The sequence below is a fragment of the Haliotis rufescens genome, unplaced genomic scaffold, assembly GCF_023055435.1.
Source record: "Haliotis rufescens isolate VD_foot unplaced genomic scaffold, xgHalRufe1.0.p SCAF_51, whole genome shotgun sequence".
Taxonomy (NCBI): Eukaryota; Metazoa; Mollusca; class Gastropoda; order Lepetellida; family Haliotidae; genus Haliotis; species Haliotis rufescens.
This window is the reverse complement of record NW_025964235.1, coordinates 253,208-266,514: the sequence shown is the minus strand read 5'-3', so window position 1 is coordinate 266,514 and position 13,307 is coordinate 253,208.

Here is a 13,307-nt window from a genome sequence, read left to right as displayed (position 1 = left end):
AGCAACAACACACACTCAACATGTTCCACAGCGACACACACACACAGCAACAACACACACTCAACATGTTCCACAGTGACTAAGACAGCAACAACACACACTCAACATGTTCCATAGCGACACACACACAACAGCAACAATACACACTCAACATGTTCCACAGCAACACACACACAACAGCAACAATACACACTCAACATGTTCCACAGCTACACACACACACAGCAACAACACACACTCAGCATGTTCCACAGCAACACACACACACAGCAACAACACACACTCAGCATGTTCCACAGCAACACACACACACAGCAACAACACACACTCAGCATGTTACACAGTGACACATGCACACAGCAACAACACACACTGAACATGTACCACAGCGACACACACACACAGCAACAATACACACTCAACATGTTCTACAGTGACACACACACAGCAACAACACACACTCAACATGTTCCACAGCGACACTCACACACAGCAACAACACACACCCAACATGTTCCACAGTGACACTCACACACAGCAACAATACACACTCAACATGTTACACAGCGACACTCACACAGCAACAACACACACTCAGCATGTTCCACAGCGACACACACACAGCAACAACACACACTCAGCATGTTCCACAGCAACACACACACACAGCAACAACACACACTCAGCATGTTACACAGTGACACATGCACACAGCAACAACACACACTCAGCATGTTACACAGTGACACATGCACACAGCAACAACACACACTGAACATGTACCACAGCGACACACACACACAGCAACAATACACACTCAACATGTTCTACAGTGACACACACACAGCAACAACACACACGCAACATGTTCCACAGTGACACTCACACACAGCAACAATACACACTCAACATGTTCTACAGTGACACACACACACAGCAACAACACACACTCAACATGTTACACAGTGACTAAGACAGCAACAATACACACTCAACATGTTCCATAGCGACACACACACAACAGCAACAATACACACTCAACATGTTCTACAGTGACACTCACACACAGCAACAACACACACTCAACATGTTACACAGTGACACACACACACAGCAACAACACACACTTAACATGTTCCACAGTGACACTCACACACAGCAACAACACACACGCAACATGTTCCACAGTGACTAACACAGCAACAACACACACTTAACATGTTCCACAGTGACACTCACACACAGCAACAACACACACTCAACATGTTCCACAGTGACTAACAGAGCAACAACACACACTTAACATGTTCCACAGTGACACTCACACACAGCAACAACACACACGCAACATGTTCCACGGTGACTAACACAGCAACAACACACACTTAACATGTTCCACAGTGACTAACACAGCAACAACACACACTTAACATGTTCCACAGTGACACTCACACACAGCAACAACACACACGCAACATGTTCCACAGTGACTAACACAGCAACAACACACACTTAACATGTTCCACAGTGACACTCACACACAGCAACAACACACACTCAACATGTTCCACAGTGACTAACACAGCAACAACACACACTTAACATGTTCCACAGTGACACTCACACACAGCAACAACACACACGCAACATGTTCCACGGTGACTAACACAGCAACAACACACACTTAACATGTTCCACAGTGACACTCACACACAGCAACAACACACACGCAACATGTTCCACGGTGACTAACACAGCAACAACACACACTTAACATGTTCCACAGTGACACTCACACACAGCAACAACACACACCCAACATGTTCGACAGTGACACATTTCAGCACTGATACCCACTCCCCCCCCCCCCCCCCCCCCCCCCCAACACACACACACACGTCAGCACTAATACCTACTCCACACACACACACACATACACACACACACGTCAGCTCTGATAACCACACCACAAACACACAAACACACACACATACACTTTAGCACGGATACCCACTCCACACACACACACACACACACACACACACACACACACACACACACACACACACACACACACACACACACACGACAGCGCTAATACCTACTCCACACACACACACACACACACACACACACACACACACACACACACACACACACACACACACACACACACACACACACACACACACACACTTAAGCACGGATACACACACACACCTCAGCACTAATACCTACTCCGCACACACACACATACACACACACACCTCAGCGCTAATACTCACTCCACACACACGCGCGCGCGCGCACGCCCGCACACGCACACGCACACGCACACGCACACACACACACACATCCTCCACAGCAACAACACCCTCGACAGGTACAACTAACACACACGGATCTCACACGCCACCGCGTCTGCCTGTAACGGCCATGTTGCTTCCTGGCAGCACATGCTACATCCACAGAGGATGAGGCAACGCGGGTTGGCTCGCGGGATCGTGGGGGCGAGAAAGAGATGCGGATACTGAGTGGACGGAACAGGTCTTCTTCACGCCCGCCTACTTCGCTACACTCATCGTTTGTAAGGGATACTGACCTATGTCCTGCTGAAATCATTTCCGAGGAAAACCTGTTGAAATATTGAAATATGTTGTGTTTATTGTAACTTATATATAAACTTACAACAGCAACAACCAACAGAACACTCTTCCACAGCAAGATTGGTTTGGTTGGTTTGTTGTTGTACGCCGCACACAGCAATATTCCAGCTTGTGACGGCGGTCTGTAAATATTCGAGTCTGGACATATACATATACATACTACTTATGGCAGTTTGAAATACTATTGGTGTGACAGCAACTTCAAACTATCAATTTTGTTCAGTTCAATGGATTATCCTATATATGTAAATTAATATTGAGTGTTTGTCCTAAGACGCTCGTGTTTTCCTGCATGGTGTAATTCAAAACTTTCACAGATTAATTATTTCCTGACAGTATTTCATGGGAATAGGTTTTCCTCCGTGGCTGTTTCTGAAAAGAATTATCTCCTTGAGGAAATATTTCAAAACTTTGTCCTTACGACAATCAGCCCTATTTACTTTTCATCGGAGTCAGGGAGGCGGTACGAATGCCTTGTACGTTGCAAACAAGGTGAAGAAACGGTGTTATCCTCCTTCATCGACAGCCTGTTCTCTCGAGAAGAACTGGTGTGCCTTACAGTCGGGAGACCAGCATCCGGCATCCTCCCGTCTAGTGTAACACCCCTTGCAACTACACCAACAACTGATGTTACCTGTATGCACACGCGTGTTGCGGGTATATGAGGCACGCTTGCAAGTGCACTGATCCGTTTATTCGTTTAAATTGACTGATTAGCTTTCTTCTGGGTGATTTATATATATATGTCAAATTATCCCCATTTATTGGCTGGCCGTTGGAATGATTTGAAAGATTTACTAACTGTGAATAACGGAATGAGAATATAATTGATGAATTCTTTGATGTATTTACATTGTATCAAATATGCAAGTAAAACATTGTTTTAGTTTAAATGAACAATTCTCACAACCCTTTTTGTGACATTGGGTTCCTTCTCTGGGAATTTTGTGGAGACGAATTGTTTTTAAAATATCTGCCAAACGTCAACATGACGTGAGACTTATGTAACAGTTGTAGATTAATGATGAGACTGCAGGTGTGTTTTATGGTCCGCTCGCAAAACCCGAAAAAAGCACACCGGATATGTTTCATGCCTGCCTGCATATACATAGCAATAAGATGGTGACGTAATATGATCTCTTGTCTGGCTGTCTATCTATCGGGGGGCGGTCGGGTAGCCGAGTGGTTAAAGCGTTCACTCGTCACGCCGAAGACCCGGGTTCGATTCCCGACATGGGTACAATGTGTGAAGCCCATTTCTGGTGTCCCCCGCTGTGATATTGCTGCAATATTGCTAAAAGCGGCGTAAAACCATACTCATTCACTCACTCTGTCTATCTGCCCGCTCGCCCGCCCGTCCGTCTGTCTGTCTGTTTGTTTGTCTGTCTCTCTGCCCGCCCGCCCGCCCGTCTGTCTGTTTGTTTGTCTGTCTGTCTCTCTGCCCGCTCGCCCGCCCGCCCGTCTGTCTGTTTGTTTGTTTGTCTGTCTGTCTCTCTGTCCGCCCGTCCGTTTGTCTGTCTGTCTGTTATCTTTTCAATGTCCCATTAGAAACCAGTGTCAATGGTTGATTTAATGTTTGTGTAATTTGTTCATGATTACTGACATGGGTAAGAGGCGACTAACGGGATCGGGTGGTCAGGCTCGCTGACTTGGTTGAAGCATGCCATCGATCCCATTTGCGTGGATCGATGCTCATGATATCAATCACTGGATTGTCTGGTCCAGACTCGATTATTTGCAGACCGCCGTCATAAAGCTGGAATATTGCTGAGTGCGGCGTAAAACAACAAACCAACCAACCAACCGACATGAACTATATAACTCATTCTTCATTCATACCTAGACCTCAGTCAGTAGGTTGTGTTTCAACTGTGTGACAAGAGTCTCCTGGCAAGACTAAGGGAGGCAACCCAACCATCGAATTATTGCGACGTGTTCCACTGTGCCACTGATATCCCCGAAAGGTAGCGACGTCCTTCACGGATGAACCTAGTATACTGTAGCAGGGATCGTAACTTTAAGCAGTATGAAATAATCTACTCTATAGCACCTTCGTTCAGTGTTTGGGTGATTGATTGTTTACGCCACGGTCAGCAAAATGCCAGTCATGTCACGGTGCCTGTAAACAATCGAGAAAAAAACTATGTCTGTTTGTTTGTTGTTTAACGCCGCACTCAACAATGTTCCAGCTATATGACGGCGGTCTGTAAGTAATCGAGTCTGGACCAGACAATCCAGTGATTGACATCATGAGCATCGATCCACGCAATTGGGATACGGTGACATGCATCAACCAAGTCAGCGAGCCTGTCCACGCGATCCCGTTTGTTGCATCTTACGACAAGCATAGTCGCCTTTTGCGGCAAGCATGTGTTGCTGAAGACCAATTCTACCCCGGATCTTCACAGGCTGGCAAGCATGGGTTGCTGATGGCCTATTCTACCCCGGATCTTCACAGGCCGGCAAACATGGGTTGCTGAAGACCTATTCTATCCTGGATCTTCACAGGCCGGCAAGCATGGGTTGCTGAAGACCTATTCTACCCCGGGTCTTCACAGGCCGGCAAGCATGGGTTGCTGAAGACCTATTCTATCCCGGATCTTCACAGGCCGGCAAGCATGGGTTGCTGAAGACCTATTCTACCCCGGGTCTTCACAGGCCGGCAAGCATGGGTTGCTGAAGACCTATTCTACCCCGGATCTTCACAGGCCGGCAAGCATGGGTTGCTGAAGACCTATTCTACCCCGGATCTTCACAGGCCGGCAAGCATGGGTTGCTGAAGACCTATTCTACCCCGGGTCTTCACGGGTCCTAGAATAAGCAAACCAGTCACTTAAGCTTGAGGAACGATCAACGCCATGACACAGACATCAGCCGAAGATGACCCTCCGATCCCCACGAAGTCGATTCTTATAAGCGTGAGGCAGAAGTAAGGGAAATCATCGCCCAGAACAAACATACACACCAGACAGACAGAGCGAGTTGATAATCATTGATTTATCAACCAACAGGAAACTTTGTATAGTCAGCCAAACGACTAAACAGCACTGTGACATATTGCATTATTGTAATAAAATGTACAAGCATACATATTGTCGAGTTACGACGTGTTGCGATGCATGAAATTGATGTTTGTATTCATCAATAGTGTCTCGCGTTCTGTAGCTTACATTACCAGGCATCTGCAGCTAATGGCATATCGTATTGTCATGGTGTATATATACATGAGAGAAAATTATTTTCATGCAGTAGAACAAAAACTTAAATTGTTTTTGTGGTTGCTCAGTTTATGTCCGTTGACATATGTAAAGCAAGGTCGAAAACAAAACATAACATAGCATGCTGATTGTTATATACATATGTATGTATGAAGCTATATGGTGTTGGGCGTGGCGGACCCCGCCTCTTCCTCGCAATAAGGTAAAGTGTGATCTGCTTGTCATCGCGGCTGAAGTGATTCAGTGCGTACTGTCCGTGGCGCCGGGCCAAGTGAAGCCGGACACCGCTGCACCCCTACCTACCATGTGCACGACTTTGTACACTTTTCAGTCGTCCCGACACAGATAATTTCAAATATTATCACGAATGTCAAGAAATATTTTAACATTTTAATGATATATGTGTTAAAGAAGACGTCAGGCACAGATCTACATGCGATTATATCTAACCAACCACACAACACCACCACACGCACCCCCACCCCCACCCACACCCACACCCCCACCCATATAAACTATTATATACACGCGCATCTACATCTAGATGCACACACGCAAATACACATGCACCTACGCATGCACGCACGCACGCAGACACACGCGCACACTTAGTACAGACTAATACCTTGATTGCGTCGGAAAACCATTGAATATGAAAGTTAAAGTGTATGTCGACCTTGCTTGTGTATATACTGAAGCCATTAGTCACAACGTGACATGCACGACTTCTGTTTTAGCTGTGTATATACTGAAGCCATTAGTCACAACATGACATGCACGACTTCTGTTTTAGCTGTGTATATACTGAAGCCATTAGTCACAACATGACATGCACGACTTCTGTTTAGCCACATATACTGAAGCCATTAGTCACAACATGACATGCACGACTTCTGTTTAGCCACATATACTGAAGCCATTAGTCACAACATGACATGCACGACTTGTGTTTTAGCTGTGTATATACTGAAGCCATTAGTCACAACATGACATGCACGACTTCTGTTTTAGCTGTCTATATACTGAAGCCATTAGTCACAACATGACATGCACGACTTCTGTTTTAGCTGTGTATATACTGAAGCCATTAGTCACAACCTGACATGCACGACTTCTGTTTTAGCTGTGTATATACTGAAGCCATTAGTCACAACATGACATGCACGACTTCTGTTTTAGCTGTCTATATACTGAAGCCATTAGTCACAACGTGACATGCACGACTTGTGTTTTAGCTGTGTATATACTGAAGCCATTAGTCACAACATGACATGCACGACTTCTGTTTTAGCTGTGTATATACTGAAGCCATTAGTCACAACATGACATGCACGACTTCTGTTTTAGCTGTGTATATACTGAAGCCATTAGTCACAACATGACATGCACGACTTCTGTTTTAGCTCTGTATATACTGAAGCCATTAGTCACAACATGACATGCACGACTTCTGTTTTAGCTGTGTATATACTGAAGCCATTAGTCACAACATGACATGCACGACTTCTGTTTAGCCACATATACTGAAGCCATTAGTCACAACATGACATGCACGACTTCTGTTTTAGCTGTGTTTATACTGAAGCCATTAGTCACAACATGACATGCACGACTTCTGTTTTAGCCACATATACTGCCGGGCAAAAGAAAGGATACATCCACGTTTGATGGTGGGTAAAAAAAGAAACAAACAGGAAATGATAATTCAAATTAGGAAGTATTTGATACGCGCGTCCTAATTATGTTTTAGACCTTCAGTTTGAACTGTTTCGGCGACTGTTTTGAGCCTAGTAACGTTTTTATAACGTTTGTAATTATTTTTATCAAATCCAATTTTCAAGTGTATACTTTCTTCTACCCGACAGTTTAGTGATTACAGTCTCAATAATTATACATCTTCAAACATAATTAAGTTTACACTCCATCCATACTGTAAAAACGTCAACAGCAAAAAACACGTGTAACAATATGCTTTATTCCATGTCCTGTCAACTCAGGGGTCATAGAAAGGTGGTGCACCTTCCTGTGTCGGGTGTAATAATTCACAATGGACGTACACCGTAGCCAGTGTTCTTCACCATTCATAATGTATTTTTCAAGGTGTGTTTTTTTCTATGTTAAGAGGTGTTCATTTCCTCTTACAGTCGCAGACACTGTAAAATGTACATAACATTTTATAAAAAAAATTTGTTTTCGATGTAGAGCTTCCACCTGAGTTATCTAACTATTCGGGGCCACCCATCATCTACTAGCTACACACAACAGATGATGTCTGGACATGTCCTACTTTCTGAAATGGTATACCCAAACTAAATAGTGACACTTGAGATAAATCATCGTTTATTTCTACAATGTATACGTATTTTGATTATGGGCAGTGGATCTGGGATTGTAAACAAATCAGAATTGTACATCACTCCTCTGCATAAAAATAAACACGTATAACTGTTTCTCTAATTATTTAAAAAAATTAAATTAATTCAAAAGAATATTGATAATTACAGAAGAAATGTTCTTTTCAGAGAATAATCCGAGTACTGACACCCCTTGAATGGACAGGTTAAGCTCCTTCCCTCGTAGACATGCCAGACCAAATCACGTCTCACTAAGTATAAGTGGTTATCGATCTCTTTCTTGGCGATAAAAGCGCAATTATTCAACTTCTTGTCCTGAAGTCAATATTTTGGTCTTGATTAGATGATGTTTACAGGGCCAGCGACAATGACGTCAAACCCATGACATAACCCTCATCGACAACCTTGACGTCTGAGGTAATCACGGCAGGGCGACGTTGCCAGCTTGTAGGAGTGCCCTACGCTTTGCATTACGAGAGATTTGCCCGACAGGTGAATCGATGTGTGCCAACTACGATTGGTCACACCGAGTTTCCTTCCCTCCTCGCTCCAACAGCCGCCGAACAAAGACCAATCGAGTGATGTAACGGTCTGCAATCTAGCTCTTTGTTCGTTCTGCGTCTTACCCCAGAGATCGAAGTCATTTCTTCTACCTTAAAAGGTTAATTGTGGCTTGGCAGAAATAAAAGGCACAAAATTGCCGTACTTGTTAAAGGTTATTAGCTCTCAGGCGAAAATTTGTATACCCCAGCGACTCGACAACAGGAAATGGCTATCCAAGCTTCAGCTAGGCTAAGATTTAATTTTCGTACATTAATAGGAAAAGGTGTTTTGATCACAAGACGGTAGGAGATTGGTGATTTGCTTTAAAGATGAGATGAAAGAAACAGGGGCAGAAAGCAGGGAGTGGCGCGTGGCATCTTGGTGCAGAGACACGGTCACAGATGATGGAGGCCATATTTGTTTTCTTTGGGTATTCTTGGGACGTTCTCACGTGGATGAACACTTGCAAGACTGATATGATTGGATGAGGAACGGACAAAACGTGCACGAGTAATCCTGTTATTTTAAGCGAAACCTCAAGTTTATTCCCGATGGCTTTTGTCTTTCACAGACGATCATGCCAGAAAGTACTAAAGTTTTAAGAGATGATGGCGTTATGGATGACAACGTCAGTAGGCTGTTATACTCCATGTCAGAGCGACGCTTGAGGTGTTCTTGTGATCAGAAAACCATTGCGTCTTATAAAGGCTCGTTATAGCCGCTAGGTCGGAAATAAACACATTTACAACATGGCTCCTTAGCTAAGTTAACGCCCAGCATAGTGCACGGGTTCCGGGAGAGAAAGGGCCCCAAGTGCTCGGTGCCGCAACACATGTGTGTTGTTTAGACCACTAATATGCATGGTGTTGTTTTATGTGTGCGACCTGGTTGTTACTGGAGCATATGCGTGTTGTTTTAGACAACTAATATGGATAGTGTTGGTTTTTATGTGTAGGATGGTTGTTACTGGAGCATATGCGTGTTGTTTTAGACAACTAATATGGATAGTGTTGGTTTTTATGTGTAGGATGGTTGTGACCGCGACACATGCGTGTTGTTTTAGACAACTTATATGGATAGTGATGTTTTTTATGTGTAGGATGGTTGTTAATGCTACACATGCGTGTTGTTTTAGACAACTAATATGGATAGTGTTGGTTTTCTATGTGTAGGGTGGTTGTTAACGCTACACATGCTTGTTGTTTTAGACAACTAATATGGATAGTGTTGGTTTTCTATGTGTAGGATGGTTGTTACCGCTACACATGCGTGTTGTTTTAGACAACTTATATGGACAGTGATGTTTTTTATGTGTAGGATGGTTGTTAATGCTACACATGCGTGTTGTTTTAGACAACTAATATGGATAGTGTTGGTTTTCTATGTGTAGGGTGGTTGTTAACGCTACACATGCTTGTTGTTTTAGACAACTAATATGGATAGTGTTGGTTTTCTATGTGTAGGATGGTTGTTACCGCTACACATGCGTGTTGTTTTAGACAACTTATATGGATAGTGATGTATTTTATGTGTAGGATGGTTGTTAACGCTACACATGCTTGTTGTTTTAGACAACTAATATGGATAGTGATGTTTTTTTATGTGTAGGATGGTTGTTAACGCTACACATGCGTGTTGTTTTAGACAACTAATATGGATAGTGATGGTTTTTATGTGTAGGATGGTTGTTAACGCGACACATGCGTGTTGTTTTAGACAACTAATATGGATAGTGATGTTTTTTATGTGTAGGATGGTTGTTAATGCTACACATGCTTGTTGTTTTAGACAACTAATATTGATAGTGATGGTTTTTATGTGTAGGATGGTTGTTAACGCGACACATGCGTGTTGTTTTAGACAACTAATATGGATAGTGATGTTTTTTATGTGTAGGATGGTTGTTAATGCTACACATGCTTGTTGTTTTAGACAACTAATATTGATAGTGATGTTTTTTTATGTGTGAGCTGGTTGTTACCTCTACACATGCGTGTTGTTTTAGACAACTAATATGGATAGTGTTGTTTTTATGTGTAGGATGGTTGTTACGTCTACACATGCGTGTTGTTTTAGACAACTAATATGGATAGTGTTGTTTTTTTTATGTGTATTGTATTTTTACCATGATGTGGGGTGTAATCTTTAATAATTCTAGCCGACCGCTTCATACAATGCTCATTTTACCTTCCTGACGCTAAGGTCCAATATCGCGCTGCCATCGAACACATTCACTTCAAACGAGATAAAATATAGCATGAATGATTCAGTTAACATATACAATAAACACTTGTAGTTTAGGAATTTGAGTTGACACTCGTTCTTGTTTCCGCAACTCAATCTGAACCAAATGTTGCCCTCGAAATGGAATGTGTATTTAATAAGCCAAACATGAGGCCTACATCACAGAATTCCCATATATGTCATAGCAACACTTTCTCCGATTAGCTGCAGTCTTCAACCCCAGGACGATGAACGTTACAGTCAATCTATGTTCGGAACCTTCCAACGAAACACAGTGAGTTTTTTTATCCTAAGCCAATCACGTTGGGAATGCTGAAATGTTGCGCTATGGTCAAAGGGAGATAACTCTGATCATGACTTTTGGAAAATTCTTCTCGCGATTTCCCTTCAAGTCAAATTTGTTTTGGTCATTCAGTTATACATAAAAAGAAAATGATGTAAAGTTCAAATTTGTTACCCAGAAATGTAATAGTGAGAATGTGAATGGATGAGTGCGAGCGAGCGTGCTTGTTTGTTTCTTTCTTTAACGCCGCACTCAGCAATGTTCCAGCTATATGACGGCAGTTTGTAAATCATCGATTCTGGACCAGAAAAGCTAGTGATTGACATCATGAGCATTGATTCGCGTTATTAGGATACGGTGACATGGGTTGCTGAAGACCTATTCTACCCCGGCTCGTCACGGGTCCCTACACAAAATAGGAATACTTGCGAAACTGGCAACAGGCAACTCATCCTATTACTGGTGAAAGTGCCTCAATGTCTTTGCGATCAATTCCATCATGATGTGAAGACGAAATAGTGATATCCCAGTACCATGGACGGAACTAGTGGCAGTAGATGAGTTAGTATTGTGGTCAATGTTAGAAAGGTTGAAATAGTGAATACACCACGTGGAAGATCTGGGGCACACACAACGTGTTCTCTATCCTACTGTTCACACATACTGTGCATGGGCGGATACAGCTTTTTTAAAAGGGGGGGGGGGGGGGGGGGGGCACAGTTAAGATCTATTTATTGTCTTTGGTGGTAATTTATACACCCCCCACCCCACCCCCACCCCCTCTGTATCCGCCCATGCTGTGCTCGATCATTGTTGAAATGTCCATTGAAAACAGCCTCTCATATGAAACGGAAAGTCCAATATCAAAGAGGGTATCTACAAGATCGCCCTGCCTGTCTTTGTATGTACATGAAGGCCAAATTATATTGGTGTTTCTCGGGCTTAGTCATGACGGCTACACTACTTCCATCCCTTCCTCGAGTGGAGCTGTTGTACTGCAATAGTTGGGTCATACTCAGAATAGTTGGAGTGAGTGAGTGAGTTGTATTTAACACCGCTTTTAACAGTATTCCAGTTATATCGCGGCGTGTCAGCTTAATGTGGGAGGAAAGCCCGAAGTGATGCAGGTCTCAGACGTTTACCTCTTCAGTGAAACCCACAAGCACGGGTATGGTGTTGACAAACCTAGAAACATAATCGGGACGAACCGGGATTCGAACCCACAATCATAGGTTTCTGGCGTGCCCAAGGGACGCAACTCTGCACAGCGAATCGGGCCACCCGTGCCCCCTGGGTAGCTGGAGGTAGTTCCTGATTTGGTTTGTGTCCATATTTCAGGGCCATAGAGGATCACAGAACTCAGAGCTAGGAGTGATTGTACCACAGATGTCCCCTGACAGAGATATGGCAAGAGAACCAATAACCTTCCCTTGCAACTTAAACAGACCCAGGAACCAGTCAGTCTTGAAATTCATTGTCATATAAAAATTCACACAAAACACACACCAAATGTTTTTTTGGGTATTAAAACACTGACAACTGCATAAGAATAATGAAATATAGTGAGGACGTCAACAGTTTGGTTTGACATAGATCCAGTTTTCGTATGGAACATGCTGACTGTCTTTTAATGTATTATTAACACGATTCTTTATCCTAATTACAGCCCATACGGACATCCCACAACTACAGTAACACCATTACCGGTAATTGTAACAATGCATTTCATGTACATATTTTGCAGGTTTGTTGGCAGAATAAACACAAATTTAAAACATGCTGTTATGACAATTTGATAATTGCCTACATATGCGCATATTAAAAAAAGAAAATGAAAGTCTTATTTATTTAAAAAACAATAATACACAAGATGAAATATTCTTTTCAATAAGATATAAACTGATATTGTACCGTATATGGCTATTGAGATATATCAGAAGAGCCTTTGACTGTGAAAGACTGGTCTGCAATTTAGAGGACATAGAACACAAGAAATCCA